We start from the raw sequence: 20,345 nt of genomic DNA on the forward strand, positions 1-20,345 counted from the left end.
TGAAGTCCACAAGTCATAGAGGAGAGCCAACTTTGCCTACCTATAACGAATACTATATATATATTAATCAAAGTTTCTGGATTCTTATCTCTAGGATTAAAGACTCCCTCCATTTCCTTTCTATAAAGAATAGTTACTGTATTTTTTTTTTGCAGTATAAGATATTCCAGACTATAAAATGCATCTACATTTTGGGGGGAGGAAAACAAAGAATTTTTTTTTGCTTCTGCCTCCCAGAAATTTTCCTCCTTGCAGCAAACAGAAAACAGCCCATTTCAGCTTCACTTTCAGTTTCAGCACAGCCTGATTAGCACAAGCAGCTAATTGTTGATTGGATCAGTCTCCTGATGATCAGCTGCTTCAGGCTGCAAGGAGTGCCATAGCCAATGGCTGCCTCCACGCACCCCATTTTTGGCAGGTGGACTACATTCAGTATATAAGTCACTCCCAAATATTTACCCTCTTTTAATGGCGGGGGAGAGAGGAAGTGTGTTTCATACTCCCCAAAAATATGGTAATAATTGGACAGCCTTTATTAAATTCTCCCCAGCAAAAAATGTAAGAACTCACTACATTCAGCTTATAAATGAATTAAATTCTTCTTTCTGTCTCACAGTCCTAATAAAACACTAGCATCTTGGTAAAGACCTGCCATAATCTACTAAGATTGCATTTGTGCCATATCCAAAGGTCCTATAAATCTGTGTTGCTGCATTGCTTTCAATATAATTGTGTCTGAGAAAACACTTGCTCTTTATTCTGATGGACCCATTTTGCTTCCCCAGCTGAAATCGATGGCACACCTTCACAATAGACTGTTTACAAAGCTTTTGAAAACATTTCAGGAAAAGTAAATCTCTACTGCTTAAGAGAGCTCTATAAACACACTTGGGTTTATCAGATGACGTGCCTACTAGCATTAACTTGGCTGGTCACCTTCCTTGCTTTGAATTCAAAAGACCTTGAAAAAAGCTGTAAAAATAAAGAATGGAGCGCCCTCGGAACCACTGAGTGATTCAGGGTGGTGGTGATGGTGGAAGGGTCAGGGCTTTTTGCTATTTGCTTAGGAAGAGATATTCATCTGTTACAGCTTTGGAAAGGAAGTGATGATATAGGCAGGTCAGCATAGGTCTAGTTTGTTCCAGACAGCTGAGAGATCAGAGGTTAGACACGTGCTATCTTTTGCTGTACAGCATGCATGAATAACACCACCGTTTATTGGAATGGTCTACAGCAGTGATTAGTCAAAAGGGGCCTTTTGCTGTACAGATGATGTCTGGGTTTGTCTGAATTTACTTTAGGTTTTAGATAAGGAAAGACCATGAATTTCTCTGGAACAGCCCCATGGGAAACTAGATACGGAACACCAGAGTGCAAAACACAGGGCGTGTTTTTTTTCCTACTAGACAGACTGGATTGAAATATAAACTCTTATCTTACTCCCACGCATGCCAAAGGCATCCTAACATTATTTTTCAGCAAGAAAGCAGAACTTATTTGTTGCATTTGTTTTAAATGTGTACAAATTCCTTTAGGAAGCTCTGAAATATGAACATATTTCAGGAAATGCTCACGCAAATATTGTTTTCTTTCGGGCATCTGTTTGTGATTTGGCAGCTGGAAAGAAGACATTTTGGTATTGGCAGAAGGTGGGGAATCATAATGTGTTCTAAAAAAAATGTCCAAATATTGACCTTCACTGTTGCTGCCATTTTCTGTTCTGCATTTTGCTTGGATTTTTGTTCACGCCATACTGATTGCTTCTTGATTTGAGATGCCCAGTTAAGAAGAAAAATAGAGTCAAGAAATGTTGATTGGAGTTATGTCTGTGAAGATATGTGAGCATGCTTGGGTCCTATAAATCTATGTTTTGTTTTTTAAAAGGTATTAGCTTAGTTCTCAACATATACATGCATTTATAATAATTTATCTTGTTATACTGGTTCAGTGAACATGGTTTCTTAAAAGTAATCTGTTTATTCCAGTCTGGTGAATAGCTGAAAATTCTCTCTTTAAAATCTCTGCCTCATAGATGGATATACATGCATATAACATGGGATTCCTTAAGAAGAGATAACTACTATTAACCACTTTGTGTCTGCAGGATGAATATAGCATTACAAAAGTCTGAAACAAATTATTCAGATGAAGAAAACAAGATAACTTTCTATTTATGACAAGTATAAAGTGTTTAAAGCTCTTTGTAGTATAATCAGTTTGGTCTTGAAGGACAGGATTGTGATTTGCTATCTTGGGTGCCAATTCTATGTGTGCCTTTTGAATGAGTCTCACTGAAATCAGCAAGATTTACTCTTAAGAAAACATGTGTGTTTGGGCGGTGAGTCAAATGCACACATTACTTATCTAGTATAAATCTTCAAACAGAAGAAACCCCCATAGGGGCACTCATTTTATTAGGCACAAAATAATCATTGCACATTACTAGGATTTACTAGTACAGCATATCAACTATGCCACCTATGATTTTACAAATGTTTTATTATGTTTTTAGGATGCCTGAAATTTTGTAAGTGATAATTATAAAACTGTCCTGATAATTGCATACTTTAGGAAGATTTAAACGTCCCCCCATCTCTCTCCTTATGAATGTGTAGCTAACAGATTAATTTCTTGTTACTATTATGAATATGTAGCTAACAATGAATTTCTTGTTACTATTTCTACTGCTACTGACAACAAGACCAATGATGAACTCTACATGTATCAGCCAACTTCCAAAATACTTATTTCAGAGAAGATACTATCTATCTAATTTAGGATGGAGCAATTTATGTGGCTCTATAAATTAGATGAACAAAATTAAAAATAAATAATGCTTTATTTTAAAAAGTGAAACTGTGTGAAAATCCAAGTATAACATTATTCTGCCACTGTATGAACATGTGGTCAGTTTCACCTGTGGTGGATGCCAAGTCTCATTAACTGACCTGTGAAAAAATAAACAAAGCAGTATCCCTCCAAAGATTTATGTGGGGATTATCAATAGCAATAGCACTTAAATTTATATACCACTTCACAGTGTTTTACACACTCTAAGCAGTTTACAGAGTCAGCATATTGCCCCCAACAATGTGGGTCCTGATTTTATTCATCTTGGAAGGATGAATCAACCTTTAGCTGGTAAGAATTGAACTGCTGGCAGCCGGCAGTCAGCAGAATTAATCTGCAACACTGCATTCTAACTACTGCATCACCATGACTCATGAGTGTATTTAACTTCTTCATAAGCGAACTTGGATGACCAGTAGGGTGGCTGAGTCTAGAGTTAATCAGATTATTTACATCAGAAAGGGGTGTGTGTGTGTTGAAGAGCTGTATAACAGCCTTTCCAAATTAGAGTTTAAAATCATTTTAAAAGATCAAGGTAAAATATGCATTAAAGTAATAGCTTCTGTTCCATTTAGATGCATGTCCCATGTCTGACCAGATCGTGAAATTCTAATGAGAAGTTCAATGTAAATCTTAATTGAATAAATATTAGCTATTAAGAAAGAGAAAATGGAATGACTACTATGATAATAGCCTTTTAAAAAACTATATTATGGCCACATTTTCAATACTGAATGTATCCTGATTACTATTTCGGTTGTTAAACCAAACAATTTTTTAGTGAACTGTGCCAAATTTTACATCCCCCCCCACCCCAGTTATTAAGCAAATCACTGAAATTAAATAAATCCCAATGTCATTAAGCACATTTGGCTTCTTCCATTGACTTTGCTTGTCATAAGCTGGCTGGAAACTTTGTGAATGATAATCCTGGGATGCTGCAACCATTGCCAATTGCCAGTTGCCCAGCAGCTGAATTTTGATCACATGACTATGAGGTGCTGTGCTTGTTATAAAAATGGTTACCTTTTGGAAATCACTTTTTTTCAGTGCTATTGTGACTCTGAACAGCTACTAAACAAATGGTTGTAAGTGAAAGACTACCTGTATTGCTGCAATAAATATATTGCAGAAAAAAACACAGAAAAGGGCAACGAAAATTATTAGGGAGCTATGTCATATATTTTTTTCTATAAGGAAAAACCTCAACTTTAGAGCAAAGGATAAGGAAAACATAATGCAGGTATACAGAGTAATGTATTGTATGGAAAATCAGCAGAAATAATTTAGAATTAGAAATGGCCCACTGCAAGTAAATGTGTGGAGATTCAAGAAGTACTTCTTTATATAAAATAGAGCTAAATATGGTATATAAACTATATTCAGCAAAGATAATGGCCAGCTTAAATTGTTTTAAAAGAGAACTCAATAGATTCAAGCAGAATTGGGAAACTCAATGGCTAATTATCCTAATGAATGGCAACTTTATATTCTATAATTCAGAACATGCATTCAATGTATACAGTGAAGGGCTACCAACATTTTTACTACCACACTGTGGGAGTGGCTTATGCATTTTCTTTCAACATCTTTCTGTGCAAATTGGGTGCTCTGGGGTGGAGCTCCATTTTTCCTACAGCACTGCATCCCCGCCCCCCTGGTCCAGGCAATAGCCCACCCCTGAATGTACATATAAAAATCATTCTATACAGATACTGTAAATGGAAACCACTACTTTACTGAGAAACTGGGCCCCAAACTAGTACATATTCAAGAATTACCAGCTTTGCAATGATTAGGAATAAACCTACATCTTTGTGGTTTCAGGTGGTATAATTATGATTTGGTATATGTGACCTAGAGTACATGTGAGAGAAGGTATAATGAGATAAAGCATAGTGAGTAAGTCACCTTTGATAAGATCTATACTGTAATCACTCACAGTGAGGCCTGAGTAGGGCAGACTTCTAAATAACCAAGCAAACAAACTTTTGAATTAAGATTTATAGTATTTACAATTTCAGTCATGCTCCCCAAAGCATGGAAATTGTAAGTCTGAGGTACCCAACATCATTTCCATGCCATGTAAGCAGTAAACACATTTTACAGTCTCTCCTGAAACCCTCACAGGCTCACACTTTCTCTTGGTCTTTCACCTTTTTTTCCTCTGGAGCAGAAGAAAACATTGCCAAGTTGGATACAAACCAGAGACCGAGCATAACAGATTCCCCAAATGACATACTGTTTTGTTTAGGAGCAACTCTGAATCACAGACAGATGCACAATTTGTTTCAAGATAGCTTTTCAATTTTATTTAAAATTGTTGACAAAGCATAAAATATTTTTTTTAAAAACCCATTAAATAACAAATGAAAAACAGTTAAATAGAGGAAAGTCTTTGCTAGGTAATAAATCCTGCCTTTCATTTGTCCAAACCATCAAACATTATTTAAAATATTGGTAAGTTGCCAGCAGCCCAATGTCACACTGTTTTCTCATTTTTATAAGCAGGTTGAAGCAGCTTTTCTATTTTGCCTCATATTCAAAAGATGTGAATAAATGTTCATAATTTTGCAAACCACCAGAACTATTAAGACCAATATGAAACACTTTTAGTTTGTTATTTATTCAATCTATGTGGCAAAACCTATAAAAACAACCCTAACCCTGACCCTAACCCTAACCCTAACCCTAACCCTAACCCTAACCCTAACAATAACAATAACAATAACAATAACAATAACAATAACAATAACAATAACAATAACAATAACAATAACAATAACAATAACAATAACAGCAACAGCAGCAGCAACAACAACAACAACAGCAATAGAAAATTTGCAGCCCAAACAAAAATGTCAACTAAAACCAACAATCAGTATAAATTCAGTTCAAAAATTTAATAATACTAATTGACAAGCTACAACAGCCTGACCCTCAAGCTTTGGACCACATTATATTTTCATGGCCCCATGAAAGGCCAACAGAATCATAGCAAATCAAATGATTGAGAGGAGGATGTTTCACGGGATGGGCCTTACTATATAGTAATCACATGGGTCCTACTATGTAGCATTCTTAAATGGACAGGTCCCATAATGTGTTTCTCTTGTCAGATGGGATGGGTATACAAAATAGGAGAGGAATGTTTAGCAAATAACCAGGCTTTATAGGTGATTACCAGTACCTTGAATACCTTGAACAGAATAGAACTATTTCTACCAACTGTAACTTCTACATCGTTTTCAAGGCTAGTACTCTGTAGAAGAAAAGGAGGAAAAGGAAGAACAGGAGAAAAAGGAGGAGGAAGAGGAGGAGGAGAAAGAGGTAGCCGTCTCTAGAACCTGTATGTTTCATTCAGAGATGAAGGTCATTTTTCCCCAAGAAAACCAAGCTAGGTTGTGGTTCGCCACCTGCAGGAACCTGCCTCAAGGCTGAAGTTCAACATACAGCAAAACTATGATTTTATTCTGGAAATGATGCACATATTTTTCATGTGGCACTGCAAATAAACTTCAAATTCAGCCCTTCTCAGGAAGACCATGAACTGGCTGTTGGGCAACTATCTGTGGATGCTATAAAAGAAGGGAGTCTCTGCAGATTTTATTCTCCTTGTTATTGTCGACTGTAAGGAGCACAATTCATTTCCATTTCAAGGACATTGAGCTAATGTTGTTGGAAAACATTTCTACATTCATGGAGCACTGTATCTTCCCACAGAAATGATACTTATCTCATTTGCATGCTTTTGAACTGCTAAGTTAGATCCTATAGGAAGTTGTAAAGGCAGAGAAATATTGAGTGCCACCCTTAGTGGCACACGGTAGACCCAAATAACAATTTTATCTTGTGCTTGGTGGGTTTCATTCTTTTTCTGTCCTCCAGGAGGCCTCATCCATTTCATTTCCTTCAATTCTCTGGTAAGGAGAGTTTGGGGATCTACCAGAAAAGAGAAGTTTCAGGGGGGCAATCCGAACCCCAACACCCGCTACCTGCTTATGCCAAGCAGTGGCTTTTGTCAGACTGAGCACTAGTCTCTCGCAAGATTTGGCTTTCCTGTGTATGTGAGAAGCCAAATCCCACTCTGACACATGCACACGCCCGCTGGTCACCCGGAGCTGCATGTGCAGCTCTATTTTCACTACCGGAATGCCTTCCCCCCATCCGTCCAACTTTACAAATATGGTTCTGCATCCATCTATCTGTGGAGCAGTAACTCTAGAAAGTGCCCTGAATGAAGACAACCACTTCTTCATTCTTGCATTGTGTTCTTGGCCACATCTGAAAGAACACCCATTGCCAAAGGGCCAATTAATCTCAATGATATTATGCTAGGTCATACTTCTTATTTTTGATTCAATTACAGATGAGGGAGGCCTTCTTATAGACTAATCTGGTGTTCAGCAGCAGCAATCAAAAATACTTGACAAATACAGTAAGTGAATGGTTTCTAACTCTCTATTTCATCTGTTTCTTCAAAGTCTTTTAATTACACTGTTATAAATAAGTAAGTATAGAGATCTGATTAATTCAGTTTGAATGCAGATGCCCCATGGGAGTTCTGGAAAAGCTAACAAACCCATTCTAGCAAGCATATAATTATCATATCTGGTGACAGTAATTAAAATAGAGCAATCATCTACTAATCACCATGTTATCTGAAAGGAAGGAAGGAAGGAGCGAGGGAGGGGGAGGAAAGAAGGAAGGAAGGAAGGAAGAAAGGAAGGAAGGAAATGATAAAATAATCTGGAGCATTAGATTACATTCTTTCCTTAGAACCACTAAAGGTACTGAAATAAAGAAGTTATGAAATGGATGTAACATTTCGAAAATGGAGCAGCAAACCTTGAAATTTCATCAATATGTTTAGTTTTAAAAAAATTAGAAGAACAAAAAAACAGTTTACTTTTTACTGCTTTTCATAGAAGTTCAGCTTACACGGAGAAAAATAATTTATTGCTGGCAATAAGACCTGCCCTATAGGGGCTGGTAAGCTCTTCCAAAGCACCATGGATGATTTAATACCATTTACAATTCACTCTGAATTATCTGATGGCATTGCTTCTGATTGCTTGTGGTAGAATGCCCTCTCAATTATTAAAGAAGGCTTGGGTTTTAGACTATTTAACTGACAAATCTATTTTATTTGCTGCCAATACTGAAACTTAGTTATGCTCTGATGATATAGTGTCTGTAGTCACCTTTTCTGAAAATGGATTTCAATTAGGATAGATGTTGAGTTCAGATACTGAAGAGGCAGGAGACTGGCAGTGAGACTTCATCTCTTCATTGGTTATAGTGAGCAAACATCAGCCCCTGCCTGTTTTTGGCAGAGGTTTAAATAGGGAAGCCTTTTGTGAAGGCCAATCAGAATTTCCCTGCTCCACTTCCTTGTCGGACTGGAATGAAAATTACTCAGCTTCTCAGAATATAACAGGGTCTTACACTTTCAGGTTGGAATAGTGGCTTGACTTTATTGTTTAAGTACTGTGGCTTGTACCTACAATATTTTTTGTCTCGCTGCAGCAGTTATTAGTTGTTCTTTCAAATCTTTAGTTCTTGGAAGTAAGATTTATTCATAGTTAACTTCCTTTAATCTAAGACTATCACTAATCCTGTTACCCATTTCATTCCCTCTTTTCTACCTCTTTTAACTAGACTGGTTAGTCAATCTCTTATGGTAGTCATTTTTCTAATCTCTCTGAAACAGTCTAACCTCTCTCTTTCTCTCTTTCTTTTATAAAAAAAAATCATTTAGATATTTCAGTTTTCATAGTGCCTTTTCTTTCACTTTTGCCAGAATCATTGAATAAGTCCTTCTTAATTTTTCCGTGCTCTTTCAGCAAATTATTTCACTAACACAGTCCAATTATGATTCCACAAGATTGTTCTACAGAGAGAGGGCTGACTCTTCTTGTTAATGATTTTTTTGTGACCAAGGCTAACAACATTGCCTCAGTACTGGTGCATTGGAACAGTCAGTAGCATTTGACTTCCTTAATCATTAAGCACACTTGTGTTTCTTGAGTTCTTTTGGTATTAAGGTCATGGTTGCTTTCAGTCATATCTCACTGAATTTTTAATGATAGCATTTCTGTTCTCAGGAATATGCTAGAAATTAGTTAATTAATTTCTATTTCTATTAATTTTTTTATTCAGAGTCATCTTTGAGGTGAGAAGGGCAGCATAAAAAATTAATAAATGGCCATCAATAAAAGTTTAATAAAATAAATGTTTCCACACAACTTCATTTTATCTATGTGGATGTAATAGTCTTAGACATTATCATTCACTTTGTATGCATTGACTTTGGGTTCAATGGATGAAGATGTTTACAACAAACATTTGGCCATCCTTCAAAGTGTCAACATGAAACACACTGAAGTTAAGAAGAAGGTTAGAAATGAATCCATCACTACAATGAAAAAGATCTTAAAGTTCAAATTCAGTGGAATTACTATCAGGGCAATTAACATATGGGCAATTTCAATACGTAGATACACAGCTAAAAGATGGACTGAACTCAAGCGGAACTAAAAGCCCTGGATACTGTGACAAGAAATATTGTGATCATGAATCATGGTGTTCATCCTTGCAGCAAGGTTGACAGACTCATGAAGGTTTACTAAATACCAGAGAGACCAGACTGTCCTATAGGACTAAATAAAGAAATAACAACAGATATGGGTAAGCAAAGTATTACATGGTTAGTAGACACAAACAAACAAAATAGTAAGCAAAACTACAAGACCTATCAATGGCTAAGAGCAAAAAAGTTGAAGGAAGAGACAGAGGGGCTAATTCTGGCTACAGAATACCAAGCTTTAAGAATAAATGCACAGAAAGCCAGAATTGAGAAGACAGCAACAGAGAGCAAGTGCTGCCCCTGTAAATAAGCTGTAAAAACAGTGAACCACACAGTTAGCTCTACAAGAAGATTGCACAGACTGGCTACAAACAACAGCATGACAAAGTAGCAACAATGGTGTATTGGAATATTTGCAAGAAATATCATTTGCCTGCAAGCAAGAACTGGGGGGTGGGGCATAAAATAGACAAAATAATAGAAAATAAAGAAGCTAAAGTGCTCTGAGATACATTCTATGTTTCTATCAACTGTGGTGGAATAGCTTACATTTTTTGTTGTTACCTCAAACACCAGCAAGCAATAAAGTTATCTCAAGTTTTTGGGAAAGACTCAAGAGGTAAATAAAAATGCCAAATATGGCTGTGTGATCAACAAAAATATTAATCTGAAACTTGAAGTAATGAAGCAAGTAGTTGAGGTTTTAGTGGTTTCATATCTATATTACTATAGCTGTTTGCTGTCAGGTCTTCCTGAAGTCACTTAGAGTTTTTGTGTCTCTGGATTTACTTACTCCCACATCTCCTTTTCACCAGTCTTAATGTTAGTTGGGTCTCCATAAGTAATAAGAACTTAAATTGCTATTGATGAAGTTTAAAGTATTGTACATATAAATAATTTTAATTTGAATAATTTTATTATGTTTCCTATTCCTGTACTTTAAGCTCAATTGCATTACCAGTTTAATAAATATTTCCATGTGTTACAATAGTTACTTCAGATTTTCTAACCTCCTCCTAGCTAATTCTTATTGTTTTTGGAATTGAATGCAGTGAACTTTTTCCTAAAGTTTTGATTTCATGAAGTTTAAAATAGCACTTATAATTCACCTTTCACTTTTATGAGGTTGGATGATGCTATGATAGTGCTATCATTAGAGGATGATTATAATATTATTATCTATGGTTATAGTCGTATGCATAGGTGTAGTGCACACTAAATAAAATTACTGCCACTCTTACTATTACTAAACTCCCTGAATATTTATTCAGAAAATAGCTAAGTCTCTGTTGTTGTTCTACCGGTTTGGGGAAAAACATCTCATGTGGTTTTCTTAAACAAAGTAGGAGTTCATATGATGTGAACTGAATCAAATATTGATTTTATTGAAATTTTGTTATTTCCTCATTTTGTTTATGAGGAATCAAAAAAAAAAAAAAAAAAGCAGCCGCTCTGCTTAAAAAAGGAAAAAAAGAAACCCAAACCCAAACAAAGCAAAACTCACAATCAAACTATTTATGCTGTGTTTTGGTAATGGAAAAGCCAGAGTAGAAAGTTTGGGTGAGGAAATGAGTTATTTCAAACCCTTTCATGGAAGAATAGTGAGCTGTAAATAATCTATTGATTGCATTCTCATCTCTACCCTTTGTTAGTTCTAGCATACTTAGCTCAAATGTTAGAACCTTTGGTGAAATCGGTGAAAAGCAATTGTTTGTTCCGCCCTGATTTCTCCTCTTACTTCCAATTTTCCAGCTCTTTCCCTAAAAGTCGTTCTTTTCCATTTCAAAACCATGTATTGTTTTGATTCTAATTCTTACATTCCCTGAGGTTTCACATAGTGATCAAAATAAATAAATATTAAATATGAAGTTTTGTTTAGGGTTCATCCTCTGCGTTGAGACTTAACTGAATATATATTTTTTTCTTTTCTGCCTGCTACTTCTCAACCCCCATGTTGATCCTAATTATTAGGTTAAATTTCATTGACTTTTCCTTTCAATCTGCAAATTAGTAATTTATTATAATAATTATACTTATTATTTCTGGGTTGGCCCTATATATTTTTTGGCTGTTTTATATACTTTGCAGGCACTCTTTTTTAAAATTACACATACATGCTTATAGCTGAAACCAGTGTGTAATAGTGGAAAATTAAGTAGTATACTTTGGACAGCTGTTTGCTAGAATTGCCAATAACTATCTGAGGTCTCTCACAAAAAGGCTATGATGTTAAATCAGAGTTTTCAGGTAGGAGCTATTAAAATACTAACAATGATATTAATAACAGACACTCACTGCAAAAATGACTTTTTGTAGAGGAGGCAGCAATAGCAGTGGTCCTCCTTCTTCTCCATCATTCTCTCAGCCAAAAAAAAAATCTAAACAAACAACTTTGTCTGTAATTGTACAATTTCATTTTATATATTATTGCTAAAATATATTTGAAAATTCTTCTTTTTCTATACAGGTAATTCTTCCTTTCCTTAGCTTACAGCCATTCATTTAATGACTGTTTGAAATTACAATAACAATGGAAAAAAATGACTTAAAACCAGTCCTCATACTTACAACCATTGAAGCACTTCCACAGTCATCCGATCAAAATTCGGGCACTTTGCAATGAGCAAGTATTTACACTAATTGCATCATTCTGTGGTCATGTGATCACCATTTGTGACCTCCCCAGATGACTCCTAACAAGCAAAGTCAATGAGGGAAGCTGAATTAACTTAACAACCATCGGATTCATTTAACAACCACAATGACTCATTTAACAACTATGGCAAAAAAGATGGTAAAATTGGACACAACTCACTCAACAACAACCTTACTTAATAACAAAAAATCCAACCCAGTTCTGGTTGAGAACTACCTGTACATCCAAGATCTTTGTTAAACAGCTTACTTTTATATTTTTGTAGGAAGTGTTACTTTGATTGTTTCAAGTCAGAATTGGAAAACTCATCAGCCTCACAAATGGATAAACAATTGGATCTTCATGCCTGTAGTATTGGTGCAAATGAGAAATTGGACAGGGATTTTATATATGCTGCTCTCATATCTTCGAAAGGAAGGCAAAATAAGGCAAAAGTCTAAGTAACTGAAATAAAAAGCACTAGTTGATTCAATGCATATCCTGGTATGTATATGGAGAATTCTTCTTTGCCTTCTTTTTTCTTTTTTAAAGAGCATGTATTGTATTTTAATTAGGTTTGCACAAAACATGCCCATTTCGTTTTTGCACAAAACATGCCCATTTCGTTTTTGCACAAAACATGCCCGTTTCATTTTTGTTCTTTGTTTAAATAATTCTTAACATGGCAATATCAACTTGGCACATTAAGTACCATCCTTTTTTTCAACACAGATCTTTATTCTGAAAGGGGTTTTTTTTACAAACAATTAAGAGGCGTCATGCTGCCATTCTTTAAGATTATGTTCTTGGCTATTCTAATCTGTCAACAAATACTCAACAAAACATTTTCTCAATTTGTTTGTGAAGGGATTGGCTATTTAGATTTTTGAGGTATGTAGCAATTCAGGTTTACAAATCTCATTTTAATCCACTTGTTTGTGGAAGGATTATTGCTATCTTGCTTTAGATACCATTCTGTGGACAATACAAGGGTGTATTTTATTTGTGTGATCTGTAAGATGTGAAAAAATATGTAGTTTTCTTGCTCAATTTCCTAGATCTCAGGGCCATTCAAAAAAATTGACTAGTGGGAGATTTAAGACAGATAAAGCAAAGCAAAGGTTTTACTTGATATATAACTGAGTGTTTGTACTCCATGCAATATGCAGTGACACCAATTCAGACAGATCTAAGAAGAGATTAGACAACTATATGGAGGAGCAAGTATATATGGATGCTGGTCATGATGACAAAATATTGTTTCCAGGATCAAAAGGGCAAAGTCTGTATATACCAGAGAAAAATATTGATAGGGAATCATTGCTCTAATTTCCTGCCGATTGACATCTTATAAAATTCTTGTCAGTTACTCTAGAACCAAGATATTAGACTAGATAAAAACATAAACCACCAGCCAGTCTTTATATACAAGATGAAATAGTGGCCTGTAGGATTTTGATACAAATTCCAGACCTTTAAAAAAATAAATCACTGACTTTTGAATGTGAGGAATGGAATGAAGACAAAGCAAATGGTGAGTAAGAATATTATTTTCATTTAATTGATTCGTTTTAAGGATTCAATTCAATTCAATTTATTAGATTTGTATGCCGCCCCTGTCCATAGGATCATCACAGTTCATTCCAAACAGTCTGAAATCAAATTACTTTTGATCCGGGCTTACCTATTTTGTGGAACACAAAATGCTGCACATCATTCCAATGATGTGGTCCTTGGCCCAAGAAAGAATATGCAACTGTACCATAGATATGTTGAATCAACATCAGAGAAGCATCCATTCTGGGTGTGACATTATTCCCTATCCAGAAAATGTAGCCCTTGCAAGGCATGGAATATATGCCAGGTTACATGCCCTTGGGCAGATTAAATTTGAAATGTTAGGACACTTACAGCATGGTTTTTAAAATGCCTCATTGCAAACAAGACAAAATGCTGGTAATGTGCCTTACAAATTATCTTTGATGTACAGCTGTTTAAATAAAATGGATTTAAGAGGAATGAACTGTGGGAACATTTATAGTTAAGCTTTCTCTTCTTCGGATAAGAAAACAGCCTTTTGTTTTTCAAGTGGCATCAAAGTGTTTGTTGGGAAAAAAAGGTTGGACAGGATAGCAAAGACAATCAGTGGCCTTGCACACTGAGAGGAAAAGGTCAAAATGAAAGTATGATGAAGGTCTTCTCCCTGAGATAAAGTTTGCCCTTAAAAACAGATTATACATTTCAGGTAGGTCCAGCACAGTCAAGTACACAAGTAATATACATGTAGACTTAACGGCAATCCGCATTTGGTCAAGATGAGGATATTTGATTTCTGGAATGAGTAGAACAAAATGATAGGTTTGAATTGCTCCCAAATTCTCTATTAATAGGATATATCACGTGGACATTGCTTAGATATTATGTAATTCTTTTGGGACTTTTGATCTCATGGATCCATTGTCAAATCCCTATTCAGATCACCAGATGAACTTGTAAACCTGACCTACCTGGTATGAGGAGGTGCTGGAAGTTATGCTTAGGGATTATTACCCAGGTAGGAATGTGGCTGCGCTCCTGCAGGGTTTTAGGGAGGGTTTTAGTGAGATCCCGGCCATGCTTGTCATCGGTGCCGGTGCTGTCGTCAGGGCATGGCCAGCCAGCCCTTTATAAAGGGCTGTGCTGGCTTGGGGCCTCCTTTTCGCCCCAACGATGAGCAGGCGAACACCCACCCGCCCTCCCTATCTTTCAGTGTGCTACAGGGGTCGCCCTTAGGGGGCTGAATAGGAATTTTTGGCGGTCTTGGTATTTACCTGCAACCATTTTTTTGCCTATTCCACACTGCGGTGCAGGACGGATGGTTAGGGGGTGTTTTCGTTATTCGATTAGTTCTAATTGACTTACCTTTGGTCATTCAGTTGGCAGGTTAGGGGCGGAAATTGGGAGGTGCTAGCAACTGTGTGTTCTCCATTGGGCATCTTTGGGGATGTTTGGCAGACTCTCTCCAAGGGCTCATGGTGGCTTTTTAACCGGCCTGAGCAATTGGGGAGAAGTTGCCTCTGGGTCTTGCCCATTTCAATTGCCTTTCAGGGATTGGATGGCGAGACCTCCCACCTGCATTGCATGGCTGGGATCCAGGTGAGGGCATGGTCCCCTTCACCTGGATCAGCATGGAGCTATGCCCCGAGTTGCCCAAGAAGTTTTTGTTATGTCATTTCCACCCCAAATGTTTCTTAGTTGACCTCTGCAGGTCCCATTTTAGTTTGAATTAAAATAAGTTTATTTAATTAATAAAAATGACCCAGTTTAAATCAAGCTCTGTGTCCACGTTGTTACTCCGCTTCCGCTGCAAATGGCATAATACCCATTTAGTGGCTTGTTTTTAAATGGAATTGTGGCCTATGCATGCTTCACATTTTCAAACAAGTAAATCCTTAAAAAAACAAGAACAATAACATCTGGCTAGCAACATGAAAAGACTTGGATTTAGATGAAAGTGGATTTCATATATAAGATTAATAATGCATACAAATTAAATATGTGTCCTAAACTGTCTTCCAATTTGTTCCCCAACTGTTCATCCTATGTGAAAGAAATTTCCAGTTTTCTACCTCATATAAAATTGTTTAAGATATTGAAGCAATGACTTGTTTTGATTACCATTAGATAAAGTGATTGGTACTGACTTGTCCCATGTTTTCTGGGGAAATTAAGTTGAGGTGAATAATCAGATGTAGGCTATGACTATGCTTTCTGACAAACTTATCAGGAAAGCAAGACACTCAAAAATCAGATTATAACCCTTTAAAAACAGTCAAAGGTAGTGGCACTTGCTATGAGCCCTCCCTATAATTTTCTCTTTCCTAAGGCAGCTGACCTTTCTAACATTAATGTGAGCAACTAGGACCTAATGAGACATAGTTTAGGCAGAAACATTTCCTGCAGGTTGGTAACCATTTCACTTAATAATGACCCCTAGGAAAAATTCATTCCCATATGGCCCTGCAAGAACCCTGTTATTTCCAATGAACTCAGTTTATTCTATCTTACTTTTCTTATCATCTGTCTATACTAATAAGCAAACCCAGCATGCTTTCAAAAGGTCAGGATACCGATTTCTGTCCCCAACACTTTCTCCAGAAAGCAAAAAGAAAATTCAAAATGACTTTTAAAGAACTGAATACAAAGATTAAAAAAACCCCTTTGCAGTATGAAAAATACATTTCTGTACAATGATACATTTAACAAGGAATTGTGGCTGATCACCAGCTGAATATGAATCACTGGAATATATTCCTGCTAATTGCCCAAAGAAATTTTAAACTTTATCAATAGGAATTTAGTTCATGGGATTATTCAAAAGGATATTGATTATTTATACAAAGACTAGAAATAGAAGTAGGAATGGAATGTGAGGCGAGACAAGACAAGATGAATTTTTACATTTTACAATACTTGTCACAGTTGTTAAATGAATCATAATAGTTGCTAAGTTAGGAATATGGTTGTAAAGTGAATCTGGATTCCCCATTGATTTTGCTTGTCGTAAAATCAAAAAAGGTGATCACATGATCCTGGGACACTGCAACCATTATAAATTCCATCTGTCCATCCATCACCCTGGGGGGGGGGGTAAACTATTGATCCCCTCAGAGAGGGTCCACAACTTGGGCATCCACCTCGATCCACAGCTCACATTAGAGAACCATCTTTCAGCTGTGTCGAGGAGGGCGTTTGCCCAGGTTCGCCTGGTGTACCAGTTGCAGCCCTACCTGGACCGGGAGTCACTGCTCACAATCACTCATGCCCTCATCACCTTGAGGTTCGACTACTGTAATGCTCTCTACATGGGACTACCCTTGAAGAGTGTTCAGAAACTTCAGATCATGCAAAATGCAGCTGCGAGAGCAATCATGGGCTTCCCTAGGTATGCCCATGTTACACCAACACTCTGCAGTCTTCATTAGTTGCCGATCAGTTTTTGGTCACAATTCAAAGTGTTGGTTATGACCTATAAAGCCCTTTATGTCATCGGACCAGAATAACTCCAAGACCACCTTCTGCCGCACGAATCCCAGTGACCGGTTAGGAGTTGGCCTTTTCCGGGTCCCGTTGACTAAACAATGTTGTCTGGCGGGACCCAGGGGAAGAGTCTTCTCTGTGGTGGCCCCGACCCTCTAGACCCAGCTCCCCCCGGAGATTAGGATTGCCCCCACCCTCCTTGCCTTTCGCAAACTTCTTAAAACCCACCTCTGCTATCAGGCATGGGGGAATTGAGACATCTCCCCCAGGGTTATATAGTTTTATGCATGGTATGCTTGTGTTGTATGTTTTTAAAATAATGGGTTTTTAGATATTTTTTAAATATTAGATTTGTTTATTATATACTGTTTTAGTGTTGTTGTGAACTGCCCCGAGTCTGCAGAGAGGGGTGGCATACAAATCTAATAAATAAATAAATAAGTAAATAAATAAATATGAGCCAGTTGTGAAGCGTCTGAATTTTGATCATGTCCATAGGGATCCTGCAATAGTCATAAGTGTGAAGTTAGATTAGATTAGATTAGATTAGATTTATTGGATTTATATGCCGCCCCTCTCCACAAACTTGGGGCAGCTCACAACAATAATAAAAAACAGTACATAATAACAAATCCAGTGCCCACCAATCTAATTACAATTTAAAATTAGTAATGTCATAAAACAACCCCAATATATATAAAAAAACAGGCACACAGTCAATCAATCAACAAAGTTGGTCATAAGTCATTTTTTTCAGTGCTGTTGTAACTTTGAACAGTCAGTAAATGAACTGTTTTAAGTCAAGGACTTCTTATATTAACTATTAAAGCAGGTTATTTTCCAAACATACATAGTTCCTAATGACAGGTTATTTTCATCCTGTGTGCTGCCAACAGTGACAAATACAAGATTTGATATAATAACTGCTTTTGAGTATCATTGTAGATAGATAAAGGTTTTGTTTTTGATTGCTGTGTGTTATGATTTGATTATACATTTGTATAAGCAAATGTAAATCTTGTTAATGTTGGACATGCTCATATGTCCACCACATGTGAAATAAATGTTCTCTACTAAAACAGCTTTGTGCAAATTGGTTATAATTCTTTCTTAATGTGATTTCAGTTCACTGTGGCTTAAATGATGTCTGTCTGTAGGTTTCAAGTCAGCTGCTTTGTATATGGCCAAGTCAACTTTCCTCTTCTTCCAATCTTTCTGTCATTTAGAATTTAGTACAGTGGTACCTCGAGATACGAGTTTAATTCGTTCCGGACCTGGGCTCTTAAGTCGAGCAGCTCTTATCTCGAACGACTTTTCCCCATAGGAATTAATGTAAATAATTTTAATTGGTTCCAGCCCTCAAAAAACTCACAAAATTAGTCTAAATTATGCAGAAAGACATGTTTTTAATGAAGAAATGTACATGTACATATAAATGAATAATGAAGTTTCTTTCACTTAACTTGTAAACTTTCTTAAACTTTTAAATTTACATATGTTCAACTTCTCTGCCACCCAATCCTGTAGGACAGAGGTCCCCAACCCTTTTTGCACCAGGGACCAGCTTTAAGCGATCAAGAGAGGAATGGGTGAATGAATGGACGGAGGGTGGGAAGGAAGGAAGGAAAGAAAGAGGGAAGGGACAGGAACAGAGGAAGGAAGCAAGGAAACTTATGAAAGGGGAGAGTAAGAGAGGAATGAGTGAAGGGAGGGAGGGAGGGAAGAAGGTGGGAAGGAGAAAGAAAAGAAGAAATAGAGGAAGGGAAGGTAAAAGAGAGAAAGAAAAAGAGCAAGAAAGAAAGAAAGAAAGAAAGAAAGAAAGAAAGAAAGAAAGAAAGAAAGGGGGAAGGGACAGGAACAGAGGAAGGAAGCAAGGAAACTTATGAAAGGGGAGAGTAAGAGAGGAATGAGTGAAGGGAGGGAGGGAGGGAAGAAGGTGGGAAGGAGAAAGAAAAGAAGAAATAGAGGAAGGGAAGGTAAAAGAGAGAAAGAAAAAGAGCAAGAAAGAAAGCTGCAAGCACCCCCCCGAGCCCCCCAGGCCGGCTGCAACCTTTTAAAACACGCGCGCCGCTTCGCAGCTGTCTCCTGAAGCCGAACGCGGAAGTTAGCGTTTGGCTTCAGGAGACAGCTCCTTGGCGCTTGTATCTCGAATTTGGGCTTGTAAGTAGAACAAAAATATCTCTCCCCTCCCAGCTCTTATCTCGAGTTGCTCTTAAATAGAGCAGCTCTTATGTCGGGGTTCCACTGTATCTGTAAAAGATAAGCCATAAAATAATTAGGATTTTTTTTTTGCTAATGTGAATTAGCTCTTGTTTATTTGATACTTCTGTCATAGACTGACTAAAAGATGAAATGACATGCCGTTTCCTAATTTCAATTTGTTTACAATAATACTAACTTAGATTTACAAACATATTCAATTGTGGACATCTGAACTGTGGATTCAAAATGTAAAAATACTTACAACATAATCATCTATTAAGATATGTACCTTCCTGACACTAATTAAGGAAAATATTAAGTTCATTTCTCAGTAGCTCTAAATTTACCACGTTCTGTAGCGTAAAATGCCTTTTAAAATATCTTGATAATTTTGAATATTTGTGTTGAAGTCTTACCTCTATAATTAATGTGGGAAAGTTAGTCCACATATTGTGGTGGGGAGCACAATAATCTACATAATAAATTTAATAAAGTAAAATAAGGAATTAGTCAAACAATAACAAACCCTAACATTATTTAACTGAACTTTCAAAATCAGAATAGCAGGAATTTATGAAAAGTAACAGAAATGTGAAATGTGATTCATGACTATGTATGGAATTATAATTCAAAATGTTTTCTACATTGAATTAAATTCTACGTCAGGTTGATTTTGGATATTGAAGCATGCTCTCTTAATAATCTTTTTCTGATATGATGTTAGTCCTTTGGTAGAGAGATAGGCATCATACAAATTTTATAAATAAAGCAGGTTCCTTCTAGGAATTTTTCATCAACATTTTGGCAGTGAGATGGGGCTAAGGAAGCAGTAGACTAGGGGGAGGGATTTTGGCAGCAGGATGGGGCGGCTGCGGGGAGTGGAGGAAGCAGAGGGCTAGAGGGGAAAGTGGCAGGGATATGGAGTGGCTGTGGAAAGCTCTTCCGATGTGCGCCGTTTTGGCTGCTGTTCACAGCAGCAGCAGCAGCAGCTGAGAGACAAGCGAGGGTTCGTAAGTAGAAAATGGTTCGTGAGTAGAGACAAAAAAATCT

This window comes from Erythrolamprus reginae, chromosome 1, assembly GCF_031021105.1.
Source record: "Erythrolamprus reginae isolate rEryReg1 chromosome 1, rEryReg1.hap1, whole genome shotgun sequence".
NCBI classification, from domain to species: Eukaryota; Metazoa; Chordata; class Lepidosauria; order Squamata; family Dipsadidae; genus Erythrolamprus; species Erythrolamprus reginae.